The sequence below is a fragment of the Arvicola amphibius genome, chromosome 9 (genome assembly GCF_903992535.2).
Source record: "Arvicola amphibius chromosome 9, mArvAmp1.2, whole genome shotgun sequence".
Taxonomy (NCBI): Eukaryota; Metazoa; Chordata; class Mammalia; order Rodentia; family Cricetidae; genus Arvicola; species Arvicola amphibius.
The window spans coordinates 89,205,004-89,219,230 of NC_052055.2; the positions used below are offsets into that span (position 1 = coordinate 89,205,004).

The 14,227-nt window shown below is 40.0% G+C and overlaps 1 protein-coding gene across 1 annotated transcript in view; it reads right to left on the reverse strand.

The window, feature by feature from the left end:
* The window catches only part of Prim2 (DNA primase subunit 2), a 199,669-nt gene that overhangs the window by 82,856 nt on the left and 102,586 nt on the right, over positions 1–14,227 (reverse strand). The window lies entirely within an intron of this gene.

Consider the following 14,227-nt stretch of genomic DNA (forward strand, 5'->3'; position numbering starts at 1 on the left):
AATACAAACACACACACACACACACACACACACACACACACACACACATTCTCCCCCCATAATTTCCGTAATATTAACAACCACAATGATGTAAAAAAACAAGAACATCTTCTAGCGGGGTGGTGGTGGCGCACGCCTTTAATCCCAGCACTCGGGAGGCAGAGGCAGGCGGATATCTGTGAGTTCGAGACCAGCCTGGTCTACAAGAGCTAGTTCCAGGACAGGCTCTAAAAGCTGCAGAGAAACCCTGTCTTGAAAAACCAAAAAAACCAAAAAAAAAAAAAAAAAAAAAAAAAAGAACATCTAAGACTCAAAACCAACTAAAAGTATCTAATACTAAAATATGATTGCAAATTAATCTAGGAGACCAAAACTGAAAGCCAAGCTCTACTAAAAAGAATTCATCCAAGAATTCACAGAAAGAACCCTTAGGAAAAGTAAAGGGTGAAAAGACATCCTTTGGTATTACATAGGTAGCTCTACCTTTTTCATATAAAGTTCCTGAAGACAGAAAACAATTTATTAAAGCAACTCTTTATACTATGTAAATTAAAAATAGAGCTATAATTTAAAATATTAAAATATTCTAATGTAAATTTTAGAGTGGGCTGTAACTCAATGGCAGAATAGGTCCAAAAAAAAAGACCAAAACACTGTGTAATATCATTTAATTAATGTCTAATAATGAATAGCAAGTATTCTGAATTTCACGTAAGTCAACAATCAACACTTATTAATAAAACACAATACTGTGACACAAAATTATGGTGCAATTTTTGCACAAAAAGATTTTTAGCGCCCATGAAAAATGTTGTCTAGTATGTCATCAGCAGAAAAGTTATCCAACTCTATCATATAAGCAAACCTGCACCACATCCTATCATGGAACCCTTAATGTCAAACCCTCTACAAAATACCACTTTCATTGTTAAAAAGATGTCACGTCAGCTCCAAAGCTATTTATTCTCTAAAAGTATTTAATTAACCTATCTAGATATTTGAAAAGCCAATTTTCTAAGAACAGAGCAGACGGGCTGAACTTTTTCAAGCACCTGTCAATCTCCATGGCCTGCTTCCTAATTAAAGCATCTTTTCTAAACGAAAACAGACACCTCTCCACCACACCACATTGCCTAGACAGCCGTTCCCTCCAAATGGGGGGCTTCCTTAAACCGTCCTTCATCCCTATTCCACCCTCCCCTTCCTTTTCCCTAAATTAGGAATGCATTCCATTCACGACTGTATCTGTACCTCCCTTTTTGCTTATTTATTTATTTATCCCACACTAAAAGTTTTTGAAGTTTTCAAATTATGAGTTAATTTCTTCTCTAACTAAAATCTGCTAATTCTCTTAGGCTTTCAGGTTAAAGTTATTACCAATGATCTCACGCCCAAAATTTTACAAAATTTTTATTTGGGGCCACATTAGTGAAACACTGAACTGAAAGCGAGAGGCTGAGTGCAGCTTCAGCCCGAAACACAAGACACGCGGAAGAACCCAGGTAGAGAGTCGCCAGCAGAGGATCACCGCGGTTAGGTTTCTAGAGCAGAGCAATTCAATTTTGAGCCTCTCTACCTAGAACTTAATTAACAGTAATAGATAATCTTGGCTGTCACCTTGTGCCATCTGGGAAGAAGGAACCCCAACTGAAGAACCATCTCCATGCAACTGAGGCCCGGGCACATTTTCCTGATGGCTACTATGATGCTGTAAGAAAGACAGCACACCGTGAGCCAGAGGGAGCAAGCCAGTAAGCAGATTCCTCCACAGTCTCTATTTCAGTTTCTGTCTCTGGGTGCCTGTTTTGAGTTGCTGCACTGATTGACTGTAAATTATAATATGGAATAAACCCTTTCCTCCCCAAATAATAAGTTGGGTTTTGGCCATGGTGTTCATTGCAATAACAAAAAGAAAACTTGGACAACTATCTACCGAGAATGACTTCTAAACGGGAGACTGGAGTAAAGTGTTTTCCAAAGATTATCCTTTGCAACTTGTAAAACATTTAGCACTTTCAAAAGCAGTGCATGGTTTTGGGTTAAGGAGCATGGTAATGGATCTATCCCTAAACTGTTAAAGGGGCAGACCCATATGCTGACTTCAAGTGACTACTGCAGCTGGCATTAAGGGATTGCCAGCTTCACGGACACTCTTCAAGCTTCTGAACTACTATATTGGGTTTCTTTCCCCCATTCTACCATGAAGCTGCCACAGCCCTAGCAATAATAACTAACAGATGTGTAATGGAGAAGCTAGCCACAAAATGTTGACAAGAACTTGCACCTCACTCTATTAATAGATGAAATTTTTAAAAAAGCATATCTCTATCTGCACTTGGTAGGCTTTCAAATCCCTGCCTTTACGAAAATTAAATCTAAATCAAAACTAAATGACTGGGAAGTTATCAGCCTTCCCAGAAGGCAATATACTATCAGACCAAGATGTTTATTAGTGGATATTTTAAGCATTTTTCTCTGCAAGTTAAAGTAAGTAGCAATCTAATAAATTTCATTTACAAATTTTGGGGGTTTTTTATAGAAGACACAAAAATATGCTCTGTATGAATCCCAAATTACAGCTACTTTTAGGGATCCATTGTTGGGGGATATCCAATCACACTGTGCACTGAGTTAGCATTTGTGTTAATTAAGTAAAATTAACCTTGGGTAAAGAGGCAACTAATTGACAGAAAGTAATCATAGGTCATTAGAGGGCATCTAGAGGAGATACAGAGACGCACTGAAAGTAGTAAGGAGGGATTTTGAGCGGCATGATTCTTTTGGTTTCTTCCACTCCACCAAACAAAAACAGTCATGCCGCTAGAATGCCAGAAAGCAGAAGTTAGCTATTTGCTACTCAGCCTCTCTGAGCTAGCAGATTTTCACTCCAGACTTTGAATCTCGAGTCTTATTTATAAAAAGAACAACAGAGATTTAGTAAAGCTACCTTTAGTGGCAGCAACAGAGCCCTTGCCTGTGGGAACAGAATTCCCACCAGGCTGAGGCCTGAGTGCCCAGGCGCTGCCAGAGAAGCAGGCCCATAACTGTGGACTCAACAGTTGCTGGCTGAAATAGCAGTAGGTTAAGGTGCAGCAATTGTGCTGAAGATAAAATGACAAACCATCACACAAGTTAGCATAACTTAGACCTTATACAGAAGAACACACCTCGTATACTGAATGATGCAAAACAAGTTTTGTGTTATTTCTAGGTAAGCTTACCAAGTGACTGATTTCCCTCCTCTTTGGCTTTTTTGTGACAGAGTCTCTCTATGTAGCCCTCAGTGGCTTGGTCTCAAAGTTGAGGGACCCCGCCTTGCTTTATCTCTAGTGTACTAATGTTACAGGAATTACAACTGGACTCAGAGATGCTTAGGTCTATTTTGTTTTAACGAATTCTATCGGGCTAGAGAGATGGCTCAGCACCTGCACGTACTACTTACCCCTCAAAGGACATGAGTTTGGTTCCTGGCACCCACAATGGCGGCTCACAACCAACTCCAGCTCCAGGAGCTCACATTCCTCTGCTCTCTGCGGGCACTTGCACTTACACGCACATATCCACAAAAAGACACATAATTTTAAAATAATAAAAATTCATCTTTAAAGATTGGTATCATTGAGCAAATCTCACACAGAGCCAGGTTAACACCAAAGATCTGTACACACAGCACAAACTATTCCTCTCTGCCACACCGTCAATCTTGACTCATCCCCACATGGCCTGTGAGGACTCAGGAGTTGTGCCTGATCCTGGGATGCTTATGTGATGCCTTATGCAAACAGGGCAACAGTCTGCAAGCCTCACGTCATCTCTGCATTTTCAGTCGCCAAGATGACCAAAGCATTCCTTCTCGGCATCTAGGATCTGGCTCACACACCACCTCCACTGAGGCCTGCTGAGCCCTGGAAAGCAGCATCTCAACCGGTATTCTATTCTCACAGCATTCACCATCCCCAGCACATTCCTAGCCATTGCTCTACTGCCCCTCATTCCCACAACATATACAAGCCCACAGGTGCAGGCATTTCGTCTCCTGCCTCCACCTTCCCATCAGTGCTGAGGACATGCGCAGTGGTCATGCCGCGCACGGGTTATGGAGGCTCTTTCTTCCCTCTTAGACATTTCCCCGCAGTACCTTAGAAAGGCTGCCTTGGGCAATGATCCCGTTGGCCTTGCATTCTAACTCCATTAGTAAATGCAACTTACTATCCAGAGGGCCACAGACATCTTCCCTTTCATTTCTAGCTCAGTAAGACATCTAGAGACTTCTTTAAATAGAGTAAGTGCTCCACAGACGGATGCACTGGCTAGTTAATGTCAACTTGACACACAAACTAGTTACCTGAGGAGGGAAACATAAGAAAATACCTCCATAAGATCTGGCTGTACAGCATTTTCTCTAGTGATTGGTGGAAGAGGGCCCAGCCCTTGGTGGTCCTAGGTTCTATAAGAAAGCAGGCTAAGCAAGCCACGAGGAGCAAGCCACCTTTCCATAGCCTATGCATCAGTTCCTGCCTCCAGGTTCCTGCCCTGTTTGAATTCCTGTCCTGATTCCCTTTGATAAAGAAAAGCAGTATGGAAGTGTAAACCAAATAATCCCTTTCCTCCCCAACTTGCTTTTTGGTCTTGGTGTTTCATCACAGGAATAAAATCCCTAACTAAGACAACGGAACTGTGGTTTTTTGCTTCAGAATTCAAATTATGGGTGTAGTATAAACTCATAAAATCTCAGTATGTGTTTATCTGAGTACACGGAAAGGCACGCTACATTATACACTACGGAGAAACTACCATGTCATAGTTCTTGTCTTTTACTCTAAGTCTTCTTGATTTGGAGTAAAGGGGATTTCTGGGCACTACATAATTGCTACAAATAAAAGAGAAATATCAAGTGAATACACACTTTGAGGCATTATTAAAAGTGTAATGTCTTTCTGAATGAATAAAAACTTTTTTTTAATATATCAGGAGATGGCTCACAGGTTAAGTGCAGTTACTGTTCTTCTAGAGGTTCTGAGTTTACTTGCCAGAACCTAAATCAGGTGGCTCAAAGGCACCCAAAATTCAACTCAGGGGATTCAATGACGTCTTCTGACTTGAGGCATCTGCACTCAAGTGTGTATGGCCCACCCACTGACACACCCATTTACATATAAGTTTAAAAAAATAAAATAAATTATTTAAAAATCTGACAAGACTAAGACTACTTAAACACATGTCAGACAGTAAGAGTCAGTATAACAGCACCTCTGTAATAGGACCAGATAAATTAAAGTGAAGAAACAGGCTCTGTGTGTAAACTAGTGCTGAATTTAAAGGGTATATTTAAATGCTTTCTAAGGTGTCACTGTTGTGGTTTCTGGTACACAGTAACTTTCTTAAGGAAAGTCAAAATTTTTGTCTCAGAACATCCTACCCACAAAGGACACGGAATCAGATGGAAAATGAAATGTAAATAGTAATTAGAAGACTAATTTACTCAAGAATAGGAAAACTTGGATAGGAAGTGTGCTTGGCACACATGTCTTTTTAACAGTAAACAGCTCTAATCTCAGCACTGGGGAGTGGAGACAGGAGGACCTTCAGAGCGAGGCCCTGACACCTCACCTCCCAGATGAGAACAAAACCTCAAAGCAATGGAACACAGAGGCTAATGTGTAAGTGTGCCTTCCACTTAGATACAAGCTCTTCAACACAGCTAAAAATAGAAGCTGATCAGTACAGAGAGAGTAACTTTTAGAATTAAACTCAATAGTAGGTTTTTAAATTCCTTTGTATGGAAAGCAATTTCATATTTATCTGAGAAAAGCAAAAAGGGCAAATGTAAACGGAAGCTGCTGGTTTGTTCCCAGCTGCTCAGACCCAATAATCACAAAGAAACTATATTAATTACAACACTGTTTGGGCAAAAGCTTGGGCATATTCCTAGCAAGCTCTTACACATTAAATTAGTCCATTTCTAGTCATCTGTGTATCACCATGAGGCTGTGGCCTACTAGAAAGATTCCAGAAGCATCTTTCTCCTTTGGCAGCTACATGGTGTCTCTTTGACTCTGCTTATTCTCTCTCTGTATCTCTGTTCAAATTTCCCACCTGACTTTATTCTGCCCTGCCATAGGCCAAAACCTTCTTTATTAACCACTGGTAATTACATATTCACAGCATACAGAGGGGAATCCCACATCAGACAGTTAACTACAAAAGTTTATATTTTCTAAGTGACATTCTCTCCCTTTCCTCAGTCCTAAGAACATTCTGAAGCAATGACTGTCATTAACTTTGGGTGATTCATGGAGCTGAGTGCATGGCTCTTTGTCATCATATTCTGTGCACATCTATGTTTGAAATACTTAAGGCAAGGGAGGACAGTTGTTTTTCCAGTAGTGAAAGGAACTGAGGAAGGCAAGCTTAAGCAGCAGCAAGGGGAGCAATTAAGAGTGTAGTACCCACAGGAATTCAAGATGAACAACAAAACTATGGCCAAGACAGCTGTGGTGGAAAGGCAGACATGAGCATGAGGAATATGAAGCAAATGTACATCACAGAACTCTGGGACTAAGGGGCATGGAGGAGACCAGGAAAGTAAGCAACTGTATTAGTATTAACGGCAAAACAGGGGCTATATTACCTTTTAGAGCTGGCATGGTGACCCACATTTAATCACAGCACATGGGAGGTTGATGGAGGAAGGTCAGAAGTTTAAGGACAGCCTGGCGTACATAAGAGCCTATCTCAAAAGATTCAGTCAATCAAACAAATTGAAAGAGTTGAATTTAGATGTTAAAAAATATATCTAAGGGGCTAAAGCGATCTGTTTCGGCATTTAAGTGCACTGGCCACTCTTTGCTAGGACCCAGGTTCAGTTCCCAACACCCACATGGGGACTTATAACCCTAGTAACACCAGTGCTGGGAGTCTGGCACCCTCTTCTGACCTCCATAGGCACTACATGTGTGTGATGCATGCACGTGCACGCACGCGCATGCACACACACATACACAAGCAAAATAGTCATAATCATAAAAATAAGTATTTAAAAATATTTTGGAGACAACCAAATAATGTATGGACCACAATGAAGTGAAGGTTATAAGACAAAGGCATAAATCTCACCAAGTAAGCGCACTAGAGGCCAAGGACTGCCTGATCTCCGCAGCCCAGAGATGGAGCAGGAATGTAAACTGGTTTACAAGAGTCACTCACTGCCTAGAACTAGTACAATCATGACTAAGAACGCTATAACCGATATATGACATATGAACAAGAGAAAACTGTGCATTTATTTTTAATATAAGTTGTATATAAAATGAGAGGCTTTAGAAATTAAGAATCAAAGAAAAAAACCTGTTCATGTTCATGAACAGTTGTTCAGAAGTATAACTGGAAAAGCAGTAATCTAATGGGAATGGCTACGGGACAGGCTTAGTAAGACATGCTGTAGATTCTTCACTGTGTCCCTTGGTCTTCGGAGATACATTCCTTTTTTACGAGAAGGGGGGATGCACTTCTGTAATTATAGTTTTGTGGACTGCTTCAGGAAGAAAGGGCAAGGAGACAGAAAGTTACCTTCTTCCCTCTGTTTCCCCAAATGCCAAGGTACAAGGTAGTATATCCTGAATCCCACCAGCTCTAACCATATACAGGACACAGTATTAATTTATTTCTAATACTTGTAAGGAATATGGAATGGGAGATTAGATATCTGCTATCCTCAGTTGAAGCAAAATAATAAAAGAAATTATTTTTTTGTTCCAATAGATTTAAAACTTTACAACACAAATTAAAAGAAATTACATTTGTTAGAGGGAACATACACCCAGTACCCCCATTACTTTTGGTGGGCAGGGGCAGAATCTGAATATATGAATTGTCTTCTGTAGGGAAAACGCTCTGAGTAGAGCACTTTGCCTACAACACGGATGCTGATCACTGCTCTTAAAAGGATCTTGCTGTCAGCCTGTTACTAATTTGCAGCACTTGCTGCAGTTGAGAGGACCCAGGTTTGGTTCCCAGCACTCACATTGAGTCAAGACTGTCTGTAACTCTATTTCCAGTGGATCCCATATCCTCTTCTATTCTCTAAGGATAGCACACATGCACATGGTGCTATTACATACATGCAGGCACTCACATACTCATGAAAATACATAAAATATTTTGTCAAGAAAATTTTCGAGGGGCTCTTAAGGAGCCTGTGAAAAGAACATATTTTCAGAAGATAAGCGTGCAAAGAGGGAACATGAATAATGAGAGCAAACACATGCTCAAATATAGTAAATGGATCTTATAGGGACAATAGGCACTTTAAAACTAAAAATGGTTCAATCAGTTGAAAATGAAGAACACAGCGGTTCATTTTAAAATAATAAATCCCTCCTCTCCGAACTGCCCACCTAACACTGGCTAAATTAAAACACATAAAAATGACAAGAAAACATAGTTCACTTGGAAATATTGCTCAGTTTTGTTCTCTGGTGCCTTACCCACTACCAGTCACTTCTGCTTTCTTATGAAACTCCAGAGAGAAGAAAATATCTACTATCAAAGGAGTACCCAGACAGAAATCCAAGGTGGATGATGCAAAGTCAGGCACACTCTGCAATTAACATTGTTTATTCAAATAAGCAGAACAGTAGTCTGTACCACTGAAACAGGACAGAGGCATTTATGCATCTTTACAAGTGATAAGAAGAATCTAATTTAAATTTTTAAGTAAGGAAAATAGAAAATACTTATTAAAATATTGTCACATGCTCTTCAGTTCACAGGTCTGGAATGGCCTTATGCATCCTGTTATTTCCTGAGAGCGCCAACTAAAAATGTTTTCTACTAAGTTAAAGATGCATAGATATACTTTACATTGATCTTAAAAGTCACATGATTCATTGTTCATTTTCTGAAGCCAAAAGGCAACAATTTTCCAAACATTTCATGGAAAAAAGGAAGTGTGGGGCTAGAAAAGACAGGCTGTTCAACAGAGCTACTGTTTTATCACTGGGACCAATGCAGATGTCAAAGAAAATTAACTTTTACAAGCAGCTGCTCTTTTAACTTCATTGATTTTCACAAAAGAAAATCCTGTGTCCTTCTGAACTACATTCTGTTATAACAGCAATGGATCCCAATTACAGAGCCTACACTGTGGACTTCCATGTTCTACTTCTACTTCCTTGTGTGGCCACGTTGTTCTCCCATCTCATAATCTCCCTTGGCAGGTCAGACTGTTCCTTGCTAAACATAACAACTAGTACTCGAACGCCCCCAGAATTTGCTACTTTTCACAGTGCTTTTGAAGAGGTTATCTCACGGATCGGCACATCAGAGTGGTTTATCCGTGTGCAGCAGAACCTGGAAATTTCCCTATCTGCTGGCCACCAACAGGATTTTCACACGAAGGCTCCAAAACTGGCCAACAACCTTGCTAAGCAAAACAGATTCCATTGGAGTCCTAAACATGCCAAGTAGTTTAACTTCCAAAGAATAGTAAGCATTATAGAGGTGACAAGATGTTTCCAATCCAGGGGGCTGGCTGACATGCAGACTAAGGGGAGCAAGCCTAGGACCCATGCAAGCAGATATTCCAGCTCTCAGGTTTGATCGCGGGACGTAGTGTGAGAAGAAAATGGGTAGCAGGGGCTGCCCTGAGCACCACAGCGTGCTGCTAGCATCATGACTATAAAATACAAAACACGAGCTCGAGTAGGAAGAGGAAGAATACACAAAGAGGACACACACAGGGCACTCACTTCTCCCCACAAAACTCTTAAAACTTTGAGAGGAACTTCCTAATTTAGGCACAGAATTCTTAAGCTACAGCAAGCAGTTTCATCACTGCTTAACTTTCTGCTGAACTCAGATGCTCTCTTTCTGCCTTTCTCTCTCCTCATTTCTTTCTATTGGGGATTAAGTCCAGAGCCTGGTACTCACTGGGCAGTATTGAACCGCTACAACTCACAATTCGTCTCACCACAGACTTCTCAAGAACAAAAGAAGAATCTGGCAAATGAAATCCAGACTGTCCCATTCTTCCTATCATCAACCAAGAGCTTGCAACTGTCTAAGAGACTTTTCTTATGAACAAGGACAGAACCACACAAGTAACCATCATCCTTTTTCCATACGTAGGACGCTCCCCAAAAACGTAGTGCCTCAGACTGGCCCACCAAAAGTCCCTGAACCTCTAATGGCCAATTCACTGTCTATCTCAGTGGGAGGACACTTGTCAGCATCTGCAAAGCTCTAGGTTCAATCCCCAGCAAAGCAAACCAAAAGCAGCAGCCTCCCTTCGGTCTACTGCCACTATCTTTAAACAGAAAATTCTCCTGCATTGCTTCTGAACCATCTCTGGGTGGGAGTGGAGTCACAACTATAGCTTTGCACACTACTCCCCTGTACATTTTGCACACCTTATTACTTTAAAAAAACATAGTATTATATTTTCACATTCTATAGGGCCCTGCCAAAGAAGTCCCTGATGATGCATTTAGGATGGAGAGTTGGCCAAGATGACACTGGGTCTGGGTATTGTATTCATCACAACGACTAAGAGATAAAGCTAACATTGTTTCACCCAAAAAAAAATCTTTATACTCAGAGACTTTACAAACCATTTGTTTATAGATGTTAATTCGTGTAATAAATTTGTAAAATGATACTAAAGGAACTAAAATTCATTATTATATTTTCACTCATGATCTTTTTAAAGTATCTATACCATACTAACATAAACATAAACTTGTTATTTCTTATTTCATAGTAAAATGCCTTTCTGAGTTTTGCAGAGCTAAACTGTTCCTCAAACATGAATATTAAGCCAAATCGCATTAGATAGAAGTTGCTCATAAAGCTTCCTAAACAATCACACAGATTGTACTCTGGGCACTAGAAATGCCAACTGTCTCTACAGATGTCTGGTAAATGTCTAAAAGACTTCCCAGAGAAGAGTGACCTTCATAATGCATGTCATTCATCTTCCCTAAGCAGGATCGTCAACAATTCCTGCAGTCTAGCTCAAATACGCGGTCTAAGTTCCCACTGCACTGGCACTCCTCCAGGCAGTGTACTTACTACGTCTGGAATGTTGTACTCTACTCTGCCCGATACCTAACATGTTCCTTATTAAGTAATTTGAAATTAACATCAAAGGACTCACCGATATATTTAATTACCAAAGTGAAGAGATATGTATGTATAAATACAGGCTTTAACATTATTTATTTACTTACTTATTTATATCAAAAATAATAAAAAAAATAAAAATAAAACCTCACTTCCCTCTGACTTGAACTTCCACTAACACTTGGAAGTGGAGGCAGGTCAATGGAGAAGAAAGCCAAGGCGGTGCGTAAGATTTGTACGAATGCCTTGGAAGCAGGCATTCTATAAAGAATAATCCTTTGAAATGCACTTGAAGTACTGGGAGTCGGAGGGTGATTAAAAACAAATAATTGAAAAGGATACAGAGGAGTTCCCACTTCCCCTGCAGCTAAAACCTCAACTGCTGTTGCAAATGTGCAGTTTGGGTAACTAGAACAAAGCCCCATCCTCATGTTCAGGGATGCTGCCTGCGGGAGGACTCATTGGCTCAGCACCCTCGCTGTTCCTCTTTCTCACCTAACCCAGAGAGTACTCCTAATGGAGACCTTGTCTTTGGAGTTGTCGAAAGGTTTTTAGTTGAGTGTAACCAGAATCCAATGTGCCTTTCGATGTCACACAGAGCTGATTCCTCTATCCAGGTTTAATCACATATGGCCAGGCAGTCTAGCAGAATCTATGTGCCTCAAGTTCAGTGAGAGATGAAGAGTCTCAAAACTAAAACTAGAGATCAACAGAGACAAGGCAACCAACATCAACGTCCAGCCTACACAAGCACACGTGTGTGTGCATACAATACACACATGTCAAGGTCAACACATACACACAAATATAGCAAAGTATACTGTACTCTGTTGAAGATACAACACAATCTAGACTTTCCACTCCCATGTGATCATGTAGCATTAAATAAGACTTTCAGAAAGGCCTTACTTCACCACACAGTTAGAGGCCAAGTATGTTGAAACTGCATATTTTGAATGTTTCAACAAACACTTAAGGATTGACAGAATCTCTTCCTTTCCCATTTCCTTACTTTTATCTTAAAGCAAAAATGTTTGGAATTGTAAGTGTTTCAGATTTCAGTTTTCACATCCTAAAATATTAAATGAATTTTTATCAAACTTGAAGTTTCTGAGTAATAACACAATATTCAGAAAGTTTCACATTTTGAAGTAGCAACCTGAACATGCACACTGTTCTCCATTCCAAAATCCAGAAAGTGTGCAGTGACATGTGATCTCTCCAGTGACACAATCCAGAAAGTGTGCAGTGACATGTGATTTCTCCAGTGACACAATCCAGAAAGTGTGCAGTGACATGTGATCTCTCCAGTGACACAATCCAGAAAGTGTGCAGTGACATGTGATCTCTCCAGTGACACAATCCAGAAAGTGTGCAGTGACATGTGATCTCTCCAGTGACACAATCCAGAAAGTGTGCAGTGACATGTGGTCTCTCCAGTGACACAATCCAGAAAGTGTGCAGTGACATGTGGTCTCTCCAGTGACACACACCCAAGCATCCGCACTCATTACATTGACACCAATACAATGGTCAGCTCAATGCCAGTGTAACAATTTAGTAAATCAAAATGGCACACAAAATTCCATTTTCTTAGAGAAAGAGGTTATTTTTCTTATCTCTTGTTCTCAGTTTATGACCCTTTTCTATTTTTATGTCTAATAATAAATAAATTCCAAGGTAAGTTGGGGGAGGGATATTGGTTGGGAAATGTTTTAAAAAGAATCCTTATCTACTATAGCATTACAAAATAATAATTAATAATAATAATAGAGCTACTATAAAAATGTACTTGCTATTCTAATAATACAAGTTATTAATTCCCTTCTTAGTGGCAGAATGGAGCAGACCTTGGACATTTCTGGTGGCAACATGGGTGTACATTCTGGACCTTTGTGACATATTTTATCTACTTGCCCATCCACCCATGGTATAAAATCAAGTAATGGGGATAAAGTAAACAAGCTGAGAGACACACTTCCTTAAGACTAAACATTTTATTAAAGCATATTTGTAAAACTTCTGATACCAAAACAGTTAGTTGAGACTTTAAAAGACCTTGACACACGTTTGACTGATTACTTTCCAAGAACATTATTTCATACTTTCTGGCACAAGAGGTTTGATGGTGTGTGATGGATAGCCAGACAAGCAAAGGACAAGTCGGAGCAATTGCCATCCTTTATAGTTGACATTTCCATGTTTTATTACATATTTTTAGAAAAGAGAAACTGGGGAACCATAGGCAATGTTAGTTGCAAAATATCTTACCATAGACAGAAAGCTCCAAAATTTGTCATTTAAGCACTCACTACCCCTAAATAGGTTTTATTACAACTAAGGAAAATACCTGCATCATGCATTCTTTACATTTTGCTTCCTCTGATAACATACTTTGAACATATCAGTCACAGGATCCCCTGGACAAAAAGCACAATACTAACTATTCAAGTCTGACCAAAAGGACAGCATGACCAAAAGGAGCTTGGGGGAGGAAAGGGTTTACTTAAACTTCCAGGTCACAATCCATCACTGAAGTAAGTCAGGGCAGGAATTTAAGAGGGCATAGAAGCTGAAACTATGGAAAAAAATTGCATGCTTGCTGAGTCCTTCTCAACTAGCTTGCTTGCTTGCTTTTTTCTCCTAAACAGAGTTTCTCCTTTGACAGCTCTAGCTGTCCAGGAACTCACTCTGTAGGCCAGGCTGGCTTTGAACTCACAGAACCTGTCTGCCCCTGTCTTCTAAGTGCTGGGATGCACCACCACACCCAGTTTCAACTAGCTTTTATATCCAACTCTAAGACCACCTGCCTAGGAATAAGACTACAGTGGACCAGGAACAACTATCAATCATGACAATACCCTGCATCCACAGAGTAATCTTGGCATCCAGTATTCAAACTCCCTCAGCAACTCTAGGCTGTGTGCAACTGACAGACGCAGCTAACTAGGATATTAACTATAAAGTGTGACTTTTCCTATTTTGCTACATGTGCCCCTCAGTTTATATGTTTTAATCAAATATAAGAGACCATCAACAGAAAGTGAAATGTGTCCTACTAAGATATTGCAATAATGTTATCACATGAAATACCAAACAGTTCACA